Source organism: Periplaneta americana, chromosome 8, assembly GCF_040183065.1.
Source record: "Periplaneta americana isolate PAMFEO1 chromosome 8, P.americana_PAMFEO1_priV1, whole genome shotgun sequence".
Lineage (NCBI taxonomy): Eukaryota > Metazoa > Arthropoda > Insecta > Blattodea > Blattidae > Periplaneta > Periplaneta americana.
The window spans coordinates 28,493,695-28,516,542 of record NC_091124.1 but is presented as its reverse complement, the minus strand read 5'-3'; the positions used below and the strand labels follow the sequence as shown (position 1 = coordinate 28,516,542).

The following is a 22,848-nucleotide window of genomic DNA, read 5'->3' as shown; positions in this document are numbered from 1 at the left end:
TTAAGGTCACACACGTGGGTACTCGTATCTCTATTGGCTAGCTCTCACAGCACAAACAATAACATTGATACACACATGTTTATACTACCCTAGTTACAAAATTAGATCACTGTTAATCTCCTGGTCTTTTAATCTCTCCATACAGGAAATAACAAATGCAGGAGAGCGCATGGTTTTTAAACAGACGTTATGACGATAATATTATATATCTACTTCGCTCCAATAGATGACGCAATAGTAAGCACATTCCTTTCACGGTTGATCTCCTGGTTGGAGAACAGTTTTACTAAGCATGAATGTTGCCGCTTTACCGTATCCAGGCGCTCGGTTCACTGGAGGCCCCAATCAGCAAAAAAAAAAAAAAAAAAATGACATTATCTCGTAAATGATTAATTTGTGGACCTATGTTTACTTATTTACTTATGGCTTTTAAGGAACCCGGAGATTCGTTGCCGCTCTCACATAAGCCCGCCATCGGTCCCTATCCTGAGTAAGATTAATCTCTGCAATCTTATTCCACCTCCCTCAAATCCATTTTAATATTATCCTCCCATCTACGTCTTGGCCTCCCCAAAGGTCTTTTTTCCTCCGGCCTCCCAACTAAAACTCTATGCATTTCTGGATTCTCCCATACATGCTACATCCCTGTCCGTCTCAAACGACTGGATTTAATGTTCCTAATTATGTCAGGTGAAGAATACAATGCGTGCAGTTCTGTGTTGTGTAACTTTTTTGCTTATGTTCGTTTTAACTTCTCATCACTAAATTTTTGACCATCACTTTTGAAACACTCTGTCTGTATAGAGTAAGCCAAAGCGAATCTAAGTGCAAGGACTGCTTCCCGTGTCCAGCCCTCGAAAGGCCAAGCATTCCCCTTCTTATTTCCTCGTATCCTTTCCTTGCTCTTCGTGTTTTTATTCTCTACTTGCGCTTTTTGTTTTTCGTCTCTTACTTTTATGTCGTTTTCCGTCTCTCCCTCTTTTCTCCGTCACATTTGTATTTTTTTCCTGGTTCGTCTTTTTATTCTTTCTTTTTTCCATCTCTTTCTCTTTGTTTTTTTCTCGCATTTTTCTGCATTCTCGTCGCCTCTTCTCCTTCTCATCCCGATTAATATTGCTGCATTAATAAACATATAATATAATGAGTAACCCTACATATTTTTTCCTTAGCGCGACAGCCCATGAAGGGCCAAAGTCGACCAACCGACTTCTGGCCTCACGTCGAATTTAATCAGCATAGGAGTATCATGTGGTCAGCATAATGAGCCCCAGCCGAGCCATTATAGCTGGTTTGCATAACCGGATTTCGCTACCTATCGTAGCCCCCCCCCCAACTTCATCACGATGCTGGATCGGCACCGGTCCCATACACTGGCCGAAATTTCGTGAGTAATTTCCTTCCCTATGAGGACTCAAATCGGCGCGCTCTTTCTTAACGCAAGTCCAAGTATGTCGCTACGGTGCAGGCCGGAAAGAGTACATATTGAGTAAATATTTTCAATTTGAATTACTTATAATATGCGATTGCGAGGACACTGATAACATGTATTGAATTCGGAAGATGGTTTTTGGATTCCGTTGTTTGTTTCGGTACAAGTCTCTGGCATTGGCCTCCAACGAAGCACAATCGTGTTATACTTCTGTAACTTTGATTTGAATAGTTCTTATAAACATAATGGTAATGTACCGCATATAAAAACACTCTTTAGCCCCTTGTCTGAAGAACATGTGTGGAGCATATGATTTTCTGTGTGCATGAACGGCGTACTGGCTTTTCAGTATTGAGGTATCATATAGCAGCAATCTGGTAGTGTGAGCAACTTCTGAACGTGACAAGTATTCTTGACTTTCAAGAGTCATCTCGTTTGTTATATTCACAAGTTTGCTGCCGTTGTCATTACACCATTGCTTCATTATTACCATCTTTGAATAGCTTCTGTATTAAAGAAACAAATCACTGCATTTGAAATGTACTGAGCTTTATTTAAACAATTTAAAATTCACATTTAAGTTATTCATCGACTCTTAGGACAAATATCCACTTTTTCTCCGTAATGTCTTTGAATCTTTGGTGACATGATTCTTGGGAGTAAGCTAAGCAATTTATATAATTCAAACTTTAAAATAGAATTTGGGAACCCAAAGAAAAAATGTTAAAATTAATACAATTTCAGACCTACCTGACTCCATTAGAAATTGACCCAGGGTAAACCTTCTTTCGCGAAAATTATCTCCTACATATGGAGAATGTTACATACCAAAATTATTTATTTATCTTGAACTGTACAAAAGATATGCCACATTGTATAAACACTTTAGAAAAAAAAAATATATATATATATATTTATATACTAAATTAATGGCATAAAATAATTAGACCTATAATCGATTGAAGATAATAATTTTAGTTTACAACATAGCCACATGTTTAAGGTTCAATTTGGTACCTCAGTGAATCTTTTGCCCAATTGGAAGTCTACTTTTTGTCCGTTGGAAGGATAATAAATGTCGGAAAATGTGAAATAGGCGAAAATATACACTGAATATGGTGTAAGGTATAGAAAATATAGTGCACTTATATTATAAATACCAAAAATAATTATGAAATTATTGAGATAATGGGTACAAGTTATATATTTTTGAAAACTAGAAGAAATGAGCTTCCAGATGGGGTAAAAACATTATTTACCAAAATTTTGAAGAAATCTGACATTTCTAGAGTCAATGAATACCTTAACAAAAAATATTTCAATTGAACATGAAATATTACAAGCAGGTACTTGAATCATTTTTATTTCTTCACATTGAAGTTGATGGTGAAGTTTGTACATTGACCAGACTGCTAACCTTCAGTCACCTGTTCATAGTCTAATGTATGTACGTACTGCATATTAAGATTTTTAAAAATGTTATTTTCAAAATATACTATCGTGCAAACAGTACTGTGCCATACACTTTTGTGAAGTGCATTACAAAATCTCGGAAATTGAAAAGCTCTCTCTGCTAGTTTTTCACACTTTTCCTCGATTTTGTAAAAAGCACTTCCCAACCTTGTATCGTAATATACTATTGACCATGTAAAGCCTTCATTCTTTATGATAGCGTAGTATGAAAATAGCGTATTTTAATGTGCATAGTGTAAAAGACTGTCAGACGTTGACTACTTTTAAAAGCCGATTGTCAGAAAGACTGCTTTTCATCTCTAGAATATTATCTTTCTTCAAATATTACTTTTGTAGAATACGGTGTTTATTTTTAATATATCAATAATCCTTCATTATGTTAATCAGTCCTTCGATACAAATTATCGTATTTAACACTAAATTGTACTTGCTTAACTCTTTAGAATTACATGTAACTAAACATATCTACATTTTGCTCTTATTATTATTATTATTATTATTATTATTATTATTATTATTATTATTATTATTATTATTATTATTATTATTATTATTATTATTATTATTGAATTTGGAATTCCCAAGAAACTAGTTCGATTAATTAACATGTGAAACATACAGCAGAGTCCGTATCTATCAGATGCGTTTCCAATTCACTGCGGGCTAAAGCAAGGAGATGCACTATCACCTTTACTTTTTAACTTCGCTCTAGAATATGCCATTAGGAAAGTCCAGGATAACAGAGAGGGTTTGGAATTGAACGGGTTACATCAGCTTTTTGTATATGCGGATGACGTGAATGTCAGGAGAAAATCCACAAACAATTAGGGAAAACACGGAAATTTTGCTTGAAGCAAATAAAGCGATAGATTTGGAAGTAAATCCCGAAAAGACAATGAATATGATTATGTCTCGTGACCAGAATATTGTACGAAATGGAAATATGAAAATTGGATATTTATCCTTCGAAGAGGTGAAAAAATTCAAATACCTTGGAGCAACAGTAACAAATATAAATGACACTCGGGAGGAAATTAAACGCAGAATAAATATGGGAAATGCGTGTTATTATTTGGTTGAATTTATAAAACATTTATATTACCAGTGTTCTGTATGGTTGTGAAACTTGGACTCTTACTTTGAGAGAGGAACAGAGATTAAGGATGTTTGAGAATAAGGTTCTTAGGAAAATATTTGAGGCTAAGAGGGATGAAGTTACAGGAGAATGGAGAAAGTTACACAACGCAGAACTTCACGCATTATATTCTTCACCTGACATAATTAGGAACATTAAATCCAGACGTTTGAGATGGGCAGGACATGTAGCACGTATAGGCGAATCCAGAAATGCATATAGAGTGTTAGTTGGGAGGTCGGAGGGAAAAGACCTTTGGGAAGGCCGAGACGTAGATGGGAGGATAATATCAAAATGGATTTGAGAGAGATGGGCTATGATGATGGAGACTGGATTGGTCTTGCATAGGATAGGGACCGATGGCGGGCTTATGTGAGGGCGACAATGAACCTTCGGGTTCCTTAAAAGCCATTTGTAAGTTATTATTGTTATTATTATTTATTATTATTATTATTATTATTATTATTATTATTACTACTACTACTACGGAAGAAAAATATTTGGAGAATATAAAATTGAGTATGAGGAAATAATTGCAGAGTTCTGGAATAAGAAGCCAACCCCCTGTCACCCTGTGAACCAGTTTCGTATTATCCCTGTATAATATCTCTTTCTCTATAGTCGCTAGCATTATAAACAGCTGAAAGTTTTGATGCGTATTGAATTTTATTGCTCATCATAGCGGCGAATATGAAATTAAGCCTTCTTTTATCCAGTGCTTCGGTATGAGTTATATCCCGCAGTAGCTTGAGGAGTGCCATGTGTTTTACATATGTTTCTTGCTCTAGTTTTTATTTCTCTGTGTTGGTAACGCTCTGCGACGGTCCTACCATGCTCTGCTATGTCGCTGCTGGGACATTCGAAAAGGCAGGAATCCGGAACTGTATAGTTTGTGTTCTCGCCTCGTGGTTGTCTTGTTGCTCTTACGGCTTTAGGCTTTTGTAATATGTCATCCATGTTGCTCTTTCGCTTAACTTGTAATAGGGGAGGCGTTCAGATGTGCATGCTGTCGTGGTAAATTGAATTTGTAAACGGGGTGATGTGGTATGAAGGACGGCGGACATGACCCGTTTTAATGTTCTCTAGAGTAACTGGTGCTTACAGACGAGGAAGGCTTTCGCTTCGATATCTTTTAAGGCTGGTTCACAGTAAACCGGAAACGAGAATCGGAACGAAAACGAAAACGGTAAAATTGTTAAAATGTATACATTTAAATGTGAGCATTCACAATTAACGAAAAGCTTGCCGGAGCCCGAGATCGGGAACGGAGAGTTGGCCAAGTTTCAACTTTGGCGTTCACGTTTCCGATCACAGCCCACTAGATTCATTCTATTGTCGTCTAAAAGCTATTTTGTCGTCGTATATTTTGTAGCAAGAAGACCGTGACATAACCTATGCATTATTTTGTTCTGTGCTGTGCATCATGGAGGAAGTTTCATTTGATGAGATTCTAATATTGAGTGTTGAGGAAAATCCTCACGTTTACGATAAGCGGCGCACCTCGTATAAAGATGAGAAAATGAAGGAGAATACGTGGCTTTCAATAGCTGCATCTTTGAACACCGATCGGAAGCGAATCATATTTTATTACTGTATTGGTTATATGACACACTACATATTCATGCTTCAATTCATACTGTTGTGTTCATTTTTGTTCTATTACAAATGTTTCTTCTCTAATTATTTTACGTTATGATAGACTTATAATAGGTTGTGATAATAAATATGCATGGGCATATTTATAGTACCGTACCTAATGAAATGTTTCAGTTGAAATTTCGAAGTTGGTTAACCTGTGTTTATGTTGGCTGCCTTGTACTCATGAGAGAACGCCATTGGTCAGTTATACACAAATAACATCAGAATGCGTAATAGCGACTTTACATATCGTTATTGACATATATATCGATATGCATAGTCGTCTACGTTCTCGGTTTATTGTGAATAAAAACTTTTCATATTCACGTCCTCTGCTTCTCGTTTTCATTCTGGTTCTCGTTCCCGGTTTATTGTGAACCAGCCTTTAGTGTTTAGTTGCGACCGATTTATTACGCAAGGAGACGTAGTTGGCTGGAATTTGTTAAGTTACTGTATATCATTCGTACTTTCTGTTTATAACGTTCGTTTCTGTTTACAACTGCACGTTCTTGATTTTGTCGGAAGTTTGTAGATTCAGATCCTGGCAAGAGCATCGATGACATGTGAAATAGATATTACCCAGTCTCAGTGCATAGTCTGGATCTTGTTACTTTATACCAGCGGTGACCAAAACTTGAACTGCAGTGATTACATGCGACAGACAGCCTATAAAGTAAGGAGACGGAGGAAAGGTACTTGGCATGAAAACTACAACCAGTGGTGGGTCCTGTATTAACATCTTGAGCAATCCCGCGGATAAAAATCTCAAGCTTTGCAGTATCAGTAATGTCACTGCTGTTATCAAGAGCCAGTGACTAATATACGATTTTTCTTGCTTCTTTTTTTAACCTTCCTCTTGAATATAATCAGGAATTTTCTAAATTCTTCCATCGATACTTGGTCGAGAAATTCGTAGTTTTTCTTTTTTTATTGGGCTATTTTACGACGCTGTATCAACATCTAGGCTATTTAGCGTCTGAATGAAATGAAGGTGATAATGCCGGTGAGATGAGTCCGTGGTCCAGCACCGAAAGTTACCCAGCATTTGCTCGTATTGGGTTGAGGGAAAACCCCGGAAAAAACCTCAACCAGGTAACTTGCCCCGACCGGGACGTAGTTTTTCAAAATTAAAAACTTCTTATGAACAAGTTAATTAAGCTATTTTAATCATTACTATTTTGAGAAATTCTGTTCTATTAAAAGACTTCAGAGCACGAAATATTTCAAACCCCATTAGGTAGCTGACTTCCGTAACATTTATTTATGTCATCTTTCTCTTTCTGGCTATGATTTAAGACATGTCAATTCCTGGCGTTTAAGAGTTCGTTGGTACATAATCAGTCTTTCTACAATATTATTATTAAATGAATAACTAATTAATAGTTACCCTCATCTAAAGTTTAAGAAGATTAAAATTGAGATACAACCTAATAATTTTATCCTTCTAGGGAGAAGATCTACAAATATCAATATTCATGCACGTACAGAAGGATTATAGAAACACATACTTAGTGGTCAGTAATAATAATAATAATAATAATAATAATAATAATAATGAATTATTCAGCGTGGCCATTAATGTTTCTATATACTCCTAATTGAACCGTTGAGCAAAGTAAACATATTACATTTTCTCCGACAGAACAACAAAAAAGTTATCCTTCTCATTCTTTGCGAAAGCACCTCTTACTGCTTGTGGAGACAGAGTTGGTAGAGCGACATGATACCTCCACTGTTTGCCTTCACTACGTGAATGAAACACACAGCGTTGTATAGGAAACAGCTCGTACCCGTTTGAATGCCTGTGATTACACGATGTTTTGGTCACCGCTGCTTTATACCCTAAGGGTCATATTCAACCATTTTCCTTCTGTTACTACATATCGAGGGCATCATACCAGAAAAACGTATCAAAAAATGCAGCGTTGTTGAAATATTTTAATAGAACGTATTTATGTTTGAAAACAATCGTTTGAGAATTACAATGGACATGAGGAAGAATCAAAGAGTGTATCTTGTTATGTAGACAGGAACAGCAGAAATTATTCTACACGGTGGGCATAAAGTCCCGTTACCCCCTATAAATACCTCAAATATACACGCTATTTATGTAATTTCGGTCATAATGCCGACATGCATCCACTTCACACTGTGTGCCCTAAGTGACGAATGGCTCAGTATGTCCCCCATCATTCTCCTTGGTCAAATAAAATAAATTTTTAGGTTAGATCTCATGAATCGTGAAGAGCAAAGTCTAACCAATTAGTTTCATATTGCCAGCCAAACACGTTTTAATATTAGATCAATCATAAATACATTATGATGATGATTATTATTATTATTATTATTATTATTATTATTATTATTATTATTCCACGGCATGGCGCGTCCTCAGGTTGCGGATCGAGGAGACGGCCTCTAGATATGGAGGGTAGCTGTGAATATATTGACTAAGCAGTCGTGGACAGCCGATGAGGGGTGGTCCTCCAGCTTGGCGGTTGGGCGAAGGGCTAACAACCCATCACCGTAAAAAAACAGTTTGTTACGAAACCTTCAAATGAGCTCGGAATGGGACTGATTCTCTGTCACGACTACAGCAAAAAGAACATAGGTTAAGGGTGTTTGAGAATAAGGTGGTTAGGAAAATATTTGGGGATAAGAGGGATGAAGTTACAGGAGAATGGAGAAAGTTACATAACACAGAACTGCACGCATTGTATTCTTCACCTGACATAATTATTAGGAACATTAAATTCAGACGTTTGAGATGGGTAGGGCATATAGAGTGTTAGTTGGGAGGTCGGAGGGAAAAAAGACCTTTGGAGAGGCCGAGACGTAGATTGGAAGATAATATTAAAATGGATTTGAGGGAGGTGGGATATGTTGATAGAGACTGGATTAATCTTGCACAGGATAGGGACCAATGGCGGGCTTATGTGAGGGCGGCAATGAACCTTTGGGTTCCTTGAAAGCCATTAAGTAAGTATTATTATTATTATTATTATTATTATTATTATTATTATTATTATTATTATTATATACGTAGGGTACATATATATACGAGGCGTTCAGAAGCCAACATGATTAACTCCACTTTTGGTTATTTCAGAGTTTGAAAGTTGGCAAAGTATTAAATTGACCATATTTTCAGTGGTCAATGTGATTTGCTCCATAGTTCAGTAAAAAGCCCACAGACTGCAGTATTCTTCTCGACTACATCACAGAATTAATAGTGTGTGTTTAACTTTAACCTTGAATTTCTTAAAACCTTTAGGAAAGGAGTTAATCATGTTGACATCTGAACGCCTCATTACATTAATTGATTGCCTGATTCATTCATTCATTCATTCATTCATTCATTCATTCATTCATTCATTCATTCATTCATTCATTCATTCATTCATTCATTCATTCGATTATTCGAAAATGCACTTAAAGTAGAATGTTGATAGTAGAATGTTGATAGTTGTGTCGTGGTTATTTAATAATGCCGTAGCTACTATGAGGTTAACTAGCGTTAGTGAAGTTGGTGATACGTAGGTGGTATTTGGTGATATAAAACCAAAGATTCGCCGTACAGTTGGGAAGCATTTCTGGGAGGGGGAGGGAACCAACGAGGTATTTAATCCAACAAGAATTCCAGGTCACATTAATTAATTTAATTCAACAAATCTACGGGCCGTAATATTTAATAATTCATCGCCCTCGGTCGGGTTTGAACTCAGGATCCTTAGATCCAGTAAGAAACACGGCGAGCGTTACGCCACGAAGAATATGGCCTCGTTTATCGTAGCTGGAGGCATTGGACAACAACGTTTGAGTCGAAAGCGAACGGATTAATGGTTTGAAAATGTTACCCTTAGCGTGACATGACCCCAATGCGATCCGCTTGTGTGACAAATAGAGGAAATCTACATGGCTGTAGAGGTTTGTGCACCACATTTTGCTGCAGTTGCTGAATTGATTTTGTCCAACAACACTGGCAAACGATCCCTTAAAAATTCATTGTCCGCGCGAGTGGGCTGTGCTCGCAGTACGAGAAGGCCAATTAAACTGTCACCAAGAATCCTAGTCATGCATGAAATGAAAACTGATGCTCATTTTACGTTGATTTCGTTCTGTTCTGGAAAACAAAATGTCATAATTTATGGACGGTATTCCAGACTTGTGAGTGTTGCCTATTAATAATAAGGTCATGTGAAATTGTATCCAATTTTCATGTGTATTTTGCAGTCATAACTCAGTCAGATGGGGTTAGATATCCCTCAGATTTTTTTGCATTTGATCTGGCTGAGATTCTGTAATGAAAACTGCTAATGTGCTTGGCATCACTTGGCAGCATTGCCATATCGTAATAAAACGTAGCAGTTGTATGAATTGAACATAGATGTGGACACCAGCGTCGTCATTGTGTGATGAGCAAGACGGGCGCTTCTGGTCTGCGCTTGTGTGTGGGTTCGAATCCCCGTTAAGCTCATTAGCTGGTTGGATTTTTCTGTATTCTTAGGCGAATTTAATTTCGGGAAGAGTACATTGTGATCTAGAAGACCTATTGCGCTAACCCTCGAGCTAGGCACATTCCCAACCTACACCGGTTGTCTACGCTAAGGTTCGCTGCGTACAGCTAGCGCAGTGGATAGTTGGTTAATGTAAACACGTCATAAACTCTTCTGTCTTCCTACATTAGCTCATAAATTATTAATTTTTCTTATAGGTTTTATCTCAGTTTAAATAAACATGTATTAGTCGTTAAAACTTAACTGGAGAATACTGCTGGAGAATGTTTTAAGTGTATTGTAAATATTCATAATTTAATATGTATGTCATTGTTGTATTAAGGCTGGTTGAGTGAAAGAGAAGGCCTTCTTAGCTCTTCAAGCGAAAATAAAACATTCTATTCTATTTTGTTCTATTCTATTTCTCCTACGGGCCAACCATACGAGGAGGTAAAGAGCATGTGACTTTGCGTGACTCTCTACATTTTCCAGCTATCCGCTGTGCTGACTCTACCTAGATTTCGAGCAGGCATCCCCACTCGTCTCTAGACCAACCTCTTCTGTTTGTCGCCAGCCGGTGTTCGGAAAATGCTATGGAACGATGACGGAATGGAAATTGTAGGGAATGATACCTAATGTGGGAAAACGGGAGCATTTATTGTTGTTGTTATCTAATGCTGGGCTTTGGCAACAAAGCCATTAGCGCTCTTGCTCTCCAGTATTTCTCTGGTGGATCCATCAGGTAGAACTTCACAGGTTTGTAGATGATCTTCAGTCATTTCTTCTTCTTTGTTGCATAGAGGACAATTTGGATTCATGTAAATTCCTATTTATTCAAGTGTTTGGCCAAATAATCGTGTTCCGTAAGCAATCTGAATTTTGCTACTGCAGTTTTACGTGGTATTTCTGGAATAATTTCAGTTTTTTTATTAAAATGCTCCATTTTTTATCTTTGTCTTTGCTACATAGTGCTTGGTTTTGCTTGATTTTATATTTGTTTTTAATTAGTCTTTTCATGGGTGTAAAAGGTAGGCTTGTATTTGTATTCTGAATTAAATTGGATCCTTTTTTGGCGAGAAAATCAGCAGTTTCATTTCCAGCAATTCCGCAATGTGCAGGTATCCATTTATATTTTTGTGAAATTCGTTCTCAATTATTGCTATGTAATAAGTTTTAGGCTTACATTCTGCAACTAAATGCTATGACAAGGAATAAAAATAACACGTTTGTCAATTATGAAACTTTACCCTCCCCCTGAAAAGTTGGAAAGTTGCTAGGCGACATACAACATACTTCCAGATAGATATTCAGTTGAATTTGTTGTTAGGTTATTTTACGACGCTTTATCAACAGCTTAGGTTATTTAGCGTCTGAATGAGATGAAGGTGATAATGCCGGTGAAATGAGTCCGGGATCCAGTACCGAAAGTTACCCAGTATTTGCTCATATTGGGTTGAGGGAAAACCCCGGAGAAAAGCTCAACCAGGTAACTTGCCCCGACCGGGAATCGAACCCGGGCTACCTGGTTTCGCGGCCAGACGCGCTACCCGTTACTCCACAGGTGTGGACGATATTCAGTTGATCTCTTTGAGTAAAGTGATATCACAATCTAAAATTTCCTCAACCATTGGTGTTACCTCACTCGGTTTATTCTTGTGAAGTGAACAGTATCATATTTTATATAGAGTGTTTCAAAAGTGATGGTAAAGAATTTAGGGATGAGAAGTAAAAACGAAGAGAAACAAAAACGTTCCAGTAAACATGGGTCCGTAACAACCGTTTACGAGATATTGACATTTTTTTGTTGGTTGGGGCCGTCAGTGAACCGAGCGCCTGGATACGGTAAAGCGGCAACATTCATGCTTCGTACGTATGTCCCACTGCCCCCATCGTATTTCCTTCTAGCAATATGTGTGAGACGACATCTAAACAGCCATGTGGTGAACTGTGGATAGGTAGAGGAGGACCTTCTTTGGATTTTTGTTTATGGGGTTATCCAAAAAGCCTAATTTACACGACAGACATCACCACACCTGAAGAATTGCAGCATCGGATTGTAGATGCCTTCCAGCAAATGAATGAGCCAGGATTGCTCCAGCGCATTCTTGGATTTTTGTGGAGAAGACTACTGAGTGTTCAGTTCAAAGTGTGTCATGACTCGCTGTATGCCGTCATGTGGCTAGCCGATGAGCCTAGAGAATTCAATCTTCCTACACTTCCGCAGAGGCATATTACCTATGTGCCAGAGAAGTTGCCTGGCAAGTACGGCGTTCATTCTGAAGAGTACGTACCGATACGTACAGTAACGCCGGTAGTGGCAGGAATGTGAACTGTTTGGAAACAGGTACTGAGATGAGTTTTTTTTCTTACTGTCGGGATATGGGGAGAGGGTTAAGACGATTACTTCCGTATTTGTTGACATTAACTTCGATGGTCAACATGGACACGGAGCATTTGATTTGTGTTGTGGAATGTTGCGGTACACAACCGATAACAAATACCCTGCATACGACTTGGCCGTGAAAAACACAGTTCGAAAGAGGTTATGGTAGCACACAGACCGTACAGACCGCCATCTGTTGCTATGACGTTCAAGTTATACCGTACATGTTCTCAAGTTCAGATTGAACGCTTTGAATAATAGGCAACTTCTCTGACATAAAAGCTGAAACTCGCTTCAAATCGCTGACTCACAACAGTGACGTCATGACACACTTTGAAATGAACACCCAGTAGACAGACGCTTTCAAGTGCATGGTCAGCATTTTGAACACCTGCTGTAAAATTCTCTAGCTAACATGTTCCTACTGTACTGTACCTCGTTTATCCAGAAACTTTACTGCTGAAACAAAAATGTTTGTTTTGTTTATTTTCGGTCACATTTCTGTGTTGTTGAACCAAAATTATTAATTTTACTGTCTCACGGATGATAAATTAAATAAAATTGTCACTGTTTTTGTGAAAATTAGTACATAGTGTTCAGCGGACCCCAACCCTCACAAAATGGAATTATCTCGTAAACGGTTAATTTGGAGACCCCTGTTTACTGGAATGTTTTTGCTTCTCTTCGTTTTTACTTCTCACCCTAAAATTTTGACCATCACTTTTGAAACACACTGTATAAAAGCAATATGCCTATTTTATATGTGTGCGAGTTTGGCATTAATGAAGTAGGTACTCCCCAACGACACTACGTTATTGGAAAGAACATTTTAAGAATGTGTTATGAGACATCACAAAACCATTCACTATTGAAAATACGTGTATGTATGCACGTTGTGATGATAAGAAAGCTGTATATAATACTCTTTAAGGGTTTTAGGAATGTCGTTGAATAATAAGGAAACGGTTGTAAAAAGCTAATTTACCTTTTTTTAAAATACCTAAAACTAAATTTTTATGTCCTGAGTATGGCTAAAAAGCCATAAAAGTCTATTTTAGATATAGACGAAATCTTAAAGGAACATTTATTGGACCTGAGACACGGACCTTAGTTATCAATATAAATGCCAGTCTTGTTTTTTTGTTCTCTCTTGTTTTATCTCCCCCCCCACCCTTACATTTGAAGATCTTCGTTCTGTGTTTCAATTTCAGACGCGATGTTTTGTGGTAATAATAAGGCAAGAGCCAAAGTCATCTTGGAAAACCAGTTTTGCATCCTATTTTGTCAACTACAAATCTGCCTCGATTTGCACAAGATTGAATTAATTATACAAATTCTTTTGGTATAAACTCTGAGCTTAAAAAGTGGATTGCTCGATTTGTGGTTTTATTATGTATACAGTGTGGTAAGTGTTAATCGACATCAACATCACAGAGTAAATCCCTAAGTTAAAAGGAACAAAATTTTCCTTTGCCAATTTGCGTTATTTCTTTTTATTTATTGCGAAATCGACTTTGTTTCTATAAATAATTGCAACATCGCAGATAATTTAGTAGTACTTGCCAACGCATGGAAACGCTCTTTCCCCGCAGTAAGGAGGAATGTAGATGAAGAGAAATACTGCCTGCTGCAAGCTACACTCTGCTAAACGCTTTATTCTCCGCGGTACTCAGGCCTTACGGTGAAATATGCATATACATTTCGGTAACAGCGTTGCCAAGTATCCATTACTTAAAGTGATTCGGTAATATATAGTTAAAGTATTAAAATACTCTTAAACTGTAAAATGTGACAAATATTATGCAAAATATTTATTGGAACCAAGAATTGTAATGTTTCTTTTTTAAATATATTTTAGTGGGTTATTTTACGTTGCTGTATCAACATCTCAGGTCATTTAGGGTCTGAATGAAATGGTGATAATACCGGTGAAATGAGTCCGGAGTCCAGCACCGCTAGTTACCCAGCATTTACTCATAATGGGTTGAGGGAAAACCCCGGAAAAACTTCAACTAGATAACTTGTCCCAACCGGGATTCGAACCCGGGCCACCTGGTTTCGCAGCCAGACGCGCTAACCGTTAATCCATAAGTGTGGACATTCTAATGTAAAATCGTTTATAAAAGGAATATATTTCTAAATGGTTTTAAAAGACAATGGGATAAAAAATTACTATGCAAAATAATTATATATGGGAAATCTAACTGCCATAAATCACATACAATTCACATGAAACATGACTATTGATTGCTCTTGTTCACCGGTACATAACTTTCCGATACTTTTACTCATCACATTATATATATATATATATATATATATATATATATATATATATATATATATACACACACACACACACACACACACACACACACACACAGTAGAACCCCGATTATCCGTCACCCTATTAACCGATTGGCGGATTATCCGACTGTCTATATCTCGCGCTTTTTTTTTCTTCAGAAATAAATAACTTATATAAAGTACTGTTTTGTATATCATATTAGTAGCACAGTCTAGTATATACAGTCACGAAGCTCAATACGTAGAGAATATGCATCCATAGATAGTTGCTAACCATTAGGATCGCTACTACTGCCTCATTACAGACAATACGAAAAAGTACCGACACAGTCTATTGTTCCTAGTACCCACACAACTCAAGCTTCGTGACTGTATACTAGACTATGTTCGTAGGTTCTACATATTATGATTTTGCTATAGTGTTTTATTACAAGCCTTTATCGTCACACAGCATTGTTTAACAGTTCGAATTGCCGTTATATAATATAACTTGTATATAAAATGCCTTCCACGGGTGTTAACAGAAAATGTGTTGTGCTAAGTATCGGAAAAAAATGGAGATAATTGAATGGTTCGAGAAAGAAAAACTGTGGCTCATCTCGCATCAGAATACGAGATTGGAGTTATAACTGCGCGATTTAATAAAAAAAAAACAAGGATAAAGAGTAAAAAAGTATGTAAATCTACAACATGAGACCTCCTTTATTCCTGTCTTTCCTGAGACAGTCATTACAAAGGGCTTCCTTGTCCTTTAAAAACTCGTCGTTTATAACCAGATTTAAATTAGTGAACTTCTGATCCACTACATAGCGAGTTAAATACAAGCCAATGGAGGAAATTACAAAATCTTTCATGGTACGGATTATCAGATTTTTTCGATTAACCGTTCAGTCCATCCCCTTCATTACCACGGATAATAGAGGTTCTACTGTGTGTGTGTGTGTGTGTGTGTGTGTGTATATATAGGAAAGGAACATTTTAAGAAAAATTTATGGCCCTATTTATGATAATGGAGAGTGGAGAATTAGGACCAATTCTGAACTACAAAAACTATATAAAGATTCAAGTATTGTCACTGATATAAAAATTAGACGGCTGGAGTGGCTGGGCCAAATTATCAGAATGGACAATAATAATATTCCTAAAAGATTACTAGATGCCACGCTAAGTGGTAAAAGAAGAACAGGAAGACCTAAACTACGATGGTTGGATGATGTTCAGGATGATCTAGTTAAAGCAGGAATTAAGAGATGGAGACGGAGAGCCCTAGAGAGGGAAGATTGGGCGGCAATTCTTAAGGAGGTCAAGGCTAAACTAAAAGGGCTGTATGACCACAGATGATGATGATATATATATATATATATATATATATATATATATATATATAATTCAGTGTTCTGAAAAAAACTAACGCAACATTATCTTTTTTCTTTCTCTTATTAGCTTTCATTGCTTCTTTACTTGTAACTTCTTTTATTCTGTAAATTGTCATTGCTTGTTTGTTTGTGTACTTGTTTACTTTTTTCCTTACTCTGTTATCTTTCATCATTTATATTGTTTTGTATGCTTTGTCTAATGGCAGCCTCTAATTTGAGGAAGCACAATAAAATAAAAATTATGTATATATATATATATATATATATATATATATATGTGTGTGTGTGTGTGTGTGTGTGTGTATATATATATATATATATATATATATATATATATATATATATATACACACACACACACACACACACATACACATTCACACATACTTTTACTGTAAAGAAACGCAGAGGAATTTAGGAAGTCAGAGCTCTGCCATGCCGTTCATGCTTTTGAAGTGTAATGTTGGACGGCTATCAGTTTGTAGGCTATTATGTTGCAATGGTGTACTCGAACTCCGGGTTGCTGCAATTATACAATTTCTTTTCAAGGTTCCATCTTCCGTTGTCTTGCCATTTACGCAACCAAGCGTAACAACTATTGTCCTGTTCACATTCAACTGTCCGTCGAAATGAAAAGATTTTCTTCCCCTCATTAAAATGATTTCGGATATGCTTCACAAAGTGAGATATTGTACAATATTTTAAACAAATTCAGTGTTGGAGAATGTCTAGTTCAGACGTGGCTATTTTTATTTTGCTCGTTGCATGAATATTAACGCACCAGTATACAGGGTGTTTCAGAAAGATTGTAAAACGTTTATGGGGTTGTAGGCATGGGGTTGCCAGATTTTCAGAATGGTAATAAGGAACAGTTGGAACATTTAACTCTTGAAAAGTACGAGGAACTTTTAAGAGAGAGAGGGGGAGAAATCTATTAGTATCATCTCAGAAGATGTAGCTACTAGCATATTGAAGCACAATATGTAGAAAAATACCCTACTCTTACACTATTAAAGGTGTCACATTATTAATAGTCAGTATTTTATTATACATCTTGATTACACAACTTTTAACACTATATCACTTCGGAATATGTAGGCCTATTATATGTCTTTCTCGTGTTAAATTCTATCGTACCTGGTTAACATTTTTTGGCCTGTTATGGGCCTTCTTCAGAACTGGTTGTTGCTGGTCTTGGCGCCTTTTGTTATTTCCTGTGGGGGTGTGTTTGTGTAGAGTAATGTGGAGTCAAAGAGTGTGTGTGTTCTGAAATTGAGTTGTGTGTTGAGAATTTCATTTGGATGTGTTTTTGTGTCTCTGTATATTTCGTATTGTTCTAGTGTGTTTAGTTTCTGCTTTTTGGTTGGATGTGTAGAATTTCTATGTCAGGCAGATCATTTCAAACATGTTACAAAGAACACATCACAGCCATAACAAAATTACAAAACACATCCATATATGCAGAACACGTCACAAATACTAACCACACCTACAGAGACATCAACACAGACATGGAAATTCTGAAAATCGCACGTTTCATTGGCTTACATTTGATGGTAGAATTCAAACAGTAACTTCCAGAATCGGTCTTCAACTCTTGGCAGAAATATTAATAATCTAAACCTGCCCAAGCAACGGAAGAACAGCACCCATTGTGTATCATTGCAACTGCCCTATGACCATCTCACTTGCCTATATTATACAAAAGTAACTGGGGGAAAAAATTCACCGTTAGTTCAATATTAGCTTACGATCTTTGCATTACTTAAACGTTTCTTTGTACGAAAAATAATATCATCTCATATCTCATAGATAGGAAACAGAAAGTTGAAATCAATACAACTATGAAATCTGCATCGATATGGGGAACTATTAATAATGGAATTCCTCAAGGATCAATATTAGGTCCCCTACTTTTTCTAGTGTTTATAAATGATCTTGCCCCCCTAATAAAACATGTAGGTCATCCAATATTATTTGCAGATGACACAAGTATAGTAATTACAGCCAATAATTCCAACACATTGCAATCTTCAACAGAGGAAATTCTCTTCAAAATATGTGACTGGTTCTCAGTCAATAAATTGGTATTAAACTGTAACAAAACTAACATAATTCAATTTAAATCTTGTCCAAATTCAACGTCGCAAATTTCCAGCGCAATAATTAATAATAGATCCCTATTAGAAACAACAACCAAATTTCTTGGCTTAAAAATCGATAATGTGTTAAATTGGAAAAATCATATTAAAGAAATTACCCCCAAACTAAATTCAGCTTGTTTTGCTATTAGATCTATGCAAAAGATAGTAATGAGTTTTGGAATAATATTCTGAGGAAATTCCACAGACAGTAACAATATATTTCTATTACAAAAAAGAGTAATTAGAATAATAGTAGGTGCCAAATCTAGGGAATCGTGTAGGACTGTTTTCAAAAAACTACAAATAATGCCCATGGTTTGTGCGGATATCTTTTCATTAATAATCTTCCTCGTATGTAATCGTGAAAACTTTGTAACTAATTCAACAGTTCATAGCATAAATACACGTCAAAAAAATGACTTTCATACTCCATCGGCAAGTCTATCGTGCTATCAAAAAGGAGTGCGTTATATGGCAGTAAACATTTTTAATAGCCTTCCTATCGATATAAAAAATGAAACTCAAAGCATAAAATTATTTAGGGCCAAATTAAAGAAGTACCTAATTTCTCACGCCTTCTATTCTGTAGGTGAATTCATGACATTCAGTAACACTTCATGAAATTGATACTAAAACTTTGTGTTGTACTAGTAGACTATATTGTAAATCTCGTCTGTATATATTTCATCTAGACTGTGACTATAAATTAAGGCTTTATAATAGTATTACGTTTTTTGACTTGTTCCATATTCTAGCTGTAAAGCAATGTATGAATACCATGGAATGTTAATAAATACAATACAGTACCCTAAAACCTGAAATTAATACACTGAAATATTATGTAAACCTTTTTACCTGATTGTGACTTAAATGCAACAGTCGTTAAATACTTATATAATGAGTGAAAGCGGTGCAGCATTTACCGTAAAAGCTGGAAATGTGTAAAAAAATTTAATTTAAATATGAAAACAAAGGTCAGAGGGTAAAATATGACGTCATGAAGCTATGCAAAAAAATTGACCTTTGTAACCCGCATGGGATTGCTTTATAGAAAATCCACAAATATCTGTTGTATTGTTGTACAAACAAAAAACTATGCAAAGCTATCATTCACAGCATGTTAGGAGTATATATTCATATCTACAGGTCAAGAATAGCAGGCTACACAAAATAATGAAATTAATAAGTTTCAGTTTTGTTTCGAAATGCACGTATTTTTACAATAAAGTATTCATATTATGCTTTACTTTAATTTTGGCCATTGTGTAATTAATTCAGTTGAAACGTGGTACATTATCAAGTGTGTTCTTATGTTCGTATTGTGCGTGAATGTGTCTATGTGTGTGTGTGTGTGTGTGTGTGTGTGTGTGTGTGTGTGTGGATGCGTGTGGGAAGACTGACAAGGCACTTGAATTTATTTCCCGGAAAGGAGCCCCTTAGGTACACATCTAGACTTTTTACCGGCGTAATATTAGACTAACACATGGTGGAATTCCCGCAACGTGGAGTCGACATGTTGCCACATCTTCTTCGCATTAGTCACCACTGGCCACTATTAGTACATTCTGTTTGATAATTTTTCCAGGAACAGAAATAATACCAAAGTTGGGCCACCGGCGTACCTCAGACGGTAGCGCGTTTGCTTACTGATCGAAAATTGCGCTTGGGCATGGGTTCTATTCCCACTTGGGCTGATTACCTGGTTGGTTTACTCCGAGATTTTACGAAACCGTAAAGCGAATGTCAGGTAATATATGGTGAATTCTTGGCCTCATCTCGTCAAATACCATCTCCCTATCACCAATACCATATACGCCAAATAACCGAATAGTTGATTCTCCGAGGTTTTACGTAACCGTAAGGCGAATGACAGGTAATCTATGGTGAATCCTCGGCCTCATCTCGCCAAATACCATCTCGCTATCACCAATACTATCTACGCCAAATAACTGAGTAGTTGATACAGCGTCGAGTCGATATATATTAGATTCTATTTCAGTTTGAGGATTTATATCTGTAGTGCTCGAGAAAAGTGGCACAAGTCAAAAATGTTAATTTTAAAGGAGAAGGTGGGGGGGGGGGGAAACTGTCTTCACACTGGTTTATGTCGATTTGATTTTCTTCTGTATGGATTATTGTAATGGGAGAAATACTTATGTCTCTTTTCCCAAGCATTGCAAATTTATGAATCAAATTCAAATTTTACGAAATCTGAATATTGTATTATAGAGGGTTTAAGATGAAATAATTGCTTTACCTTATTAACTGTTAAGGCTGGTTCACAATAAATCGGAAATGGAAACGAGAACGGAAATAATGTTAAAATAAATGTATTTAAATGTGAGCATTCGCAATAGTCAATTGTGAATGCTCAGATTTAAATACATTTCAACAATATTTCCGTTCTCGTTCTCGTTGTCGTTTTCGGTTTATTGTGAACCAGCCTTTAAGGAAATTACCTATAGATAAAAAACAACTAAAAAATCCCAAAATTACTTTAACCACAATTGTCAAATATTTCCTTTAAATAGCAGACATTCTGGCTGCAGTATAAAGCGTAATATTGCAGACATGTCACTTCATTTCGCCAGTCATGTTTCCCACTTTAATGCCATATTATCTTTTTATTTTGGTGTCTGAGTCACCGAGAAGATAGGAACGTTACAATTTGACTTGGAATACGATTTCCACACATTTTGTTAAGGCCTGATATCGGATTTTCCCTGTACCTCTCTAATTTATAACTTGCCTCCTTGCACCAAGCCGGACGGAAATGTCTGAATCTTAATTTGCGCATATCGAATGAAAGATCAGAGGCGAATTCGCTCATGAATACTTCATAAAGTGAGCAGTTAGTTCTTTTGCAAAGTGCCATATGTAAGACGCTGAAATTTCGAAACAGTTGCACTGTGCAACTTCCTGACAGAACTGGGAACATAATACAAGGAATATGAAGAGCGTTAAATGTTCTTGTCGGGAGGAAGTGCGGTGTTTTATTGTGTATTCACTGGACGTGTGAAATGGCCCTGTCTCAGTTATGACATTGGGACTCTTCCCAAGGAGAGGCTCCTCTAAAGTGGTCCTCTCTGCAGGAGCCAACAAGCATAATGGAGAATTCTCACGGGTTAAGGAAGAGAGGGTGGAGGTTGCAGTAGCGGGGGTGGGAAGCGAATCTCGAGAGGGAGGGGGTTACAACTTTCTCACGTTCCCCATTCCCAAGTATGTAAGACACCAACGTTTCTCAACATGCTGATGGGCTATGTGTTTCCACCGAGGTGATATTTTCAACAGTTCCATTTTGCATGGGAATATTAGATGATATTTGGTTCACTTTTCTCCAACAGACAGGAGGCTGTTACGTCTTCCTAACGTGGCAGTGTGGGTTGTTTCATGCTGCCGATGTTTGTATGCTAATAAAATTGTTACATTCTTATGGGTAGCGTCCACAAATGTGTGCGGAGTATGCCAATTCCTCGGATCGCGAGATAACCTGAAAAGTTACTGCTATTTGTTAAGGCGGGAAGAGTCCAAAAACGAACGAGAGAAGGAAGACGAAAGAAATAGAAATATATTAACAAATGAGATAGTATGTTCACGATTGGATGCGAAGACGATTTATTTTTATTTTATTGGGTTATTTTACGACGCTGTATCAACATCTGGGTTATTTAGCGTCTGAAAGATATGAAGGTGATAATGCCGGTGAAATGAGTCCGGGGTCCAGCACCGAAAGTTACCCAGCATTTGCTCGTATTGGGTTGAGGGAAAACCCCGGGAAAAACCTCAACCAGGTAACTTGCCCCGACCGGGATTCGAACCCGGGCCACCTGGGTTCGCAGCCAGACGCGCTGGCCGTTACTCCACAGGTGTGGACTGCGAAGACGAACTATGTACGCTTTACAAATATAGTTGCCTGTAAATAGATGGGTAGACACAGTCAGATAGATGAAAAAATCAGTAGATAGGCTGACAGATTGACAAATGGATCAATAAATATACGGACGGGTAGGTAGATAGAGTGATATAGACAGGGGTGGGCAGTCAGAATGAGTATCTACGTACAACAGCTACTGTAGCAGAGAAGCTAAGCTCTCTGAGAGTGGTTGTTTCCTGCCCCTGGATATAGACATCTAGATACGGAAGTGGATAGATAGATAGATAGATAGATAGATAGATAGATAGATAGATAGATAGATAGATAGATAGATAGATAGATAGATAGATAGGTAGGTAGGTAGGTAGGTAGGTAGGTAGGTAGGTAGGTAGGTAGGTAGGTAGGTAGGTAGGTAGGTAGGTAGGTAGGTAGATAGGTAGATAGAGTAAATGGTTAAATAGATGGATAGATGGGAGGATAGATGAGTGGATGGATGTGTTTTGTGTTTTTGGGGTATTTGTTCTTTTCGCCTTTTTTTTTTTTTCTATTTTCACTGCTTGTGTATTTTGTGACTTGGTTAAGTGTAAGAGAAG

At 37.0% G+C, this 22,848-nt stretch overlaps 1 protein-coding gene across 3 annotated transcripts in view; it reads left to right on the top strand.

The window, feature by feature from the left end:
• LOC138704602 (nuclear receptor coactivator 6-like) overlaps positions 1-22,848 on the top strand; it is a 708,935-nt gene that overhangs the window by 456,289 nt on the left and 229,798 nt on the right. The gene's annotated exons all lie outside the window — the stretch shown is intronic.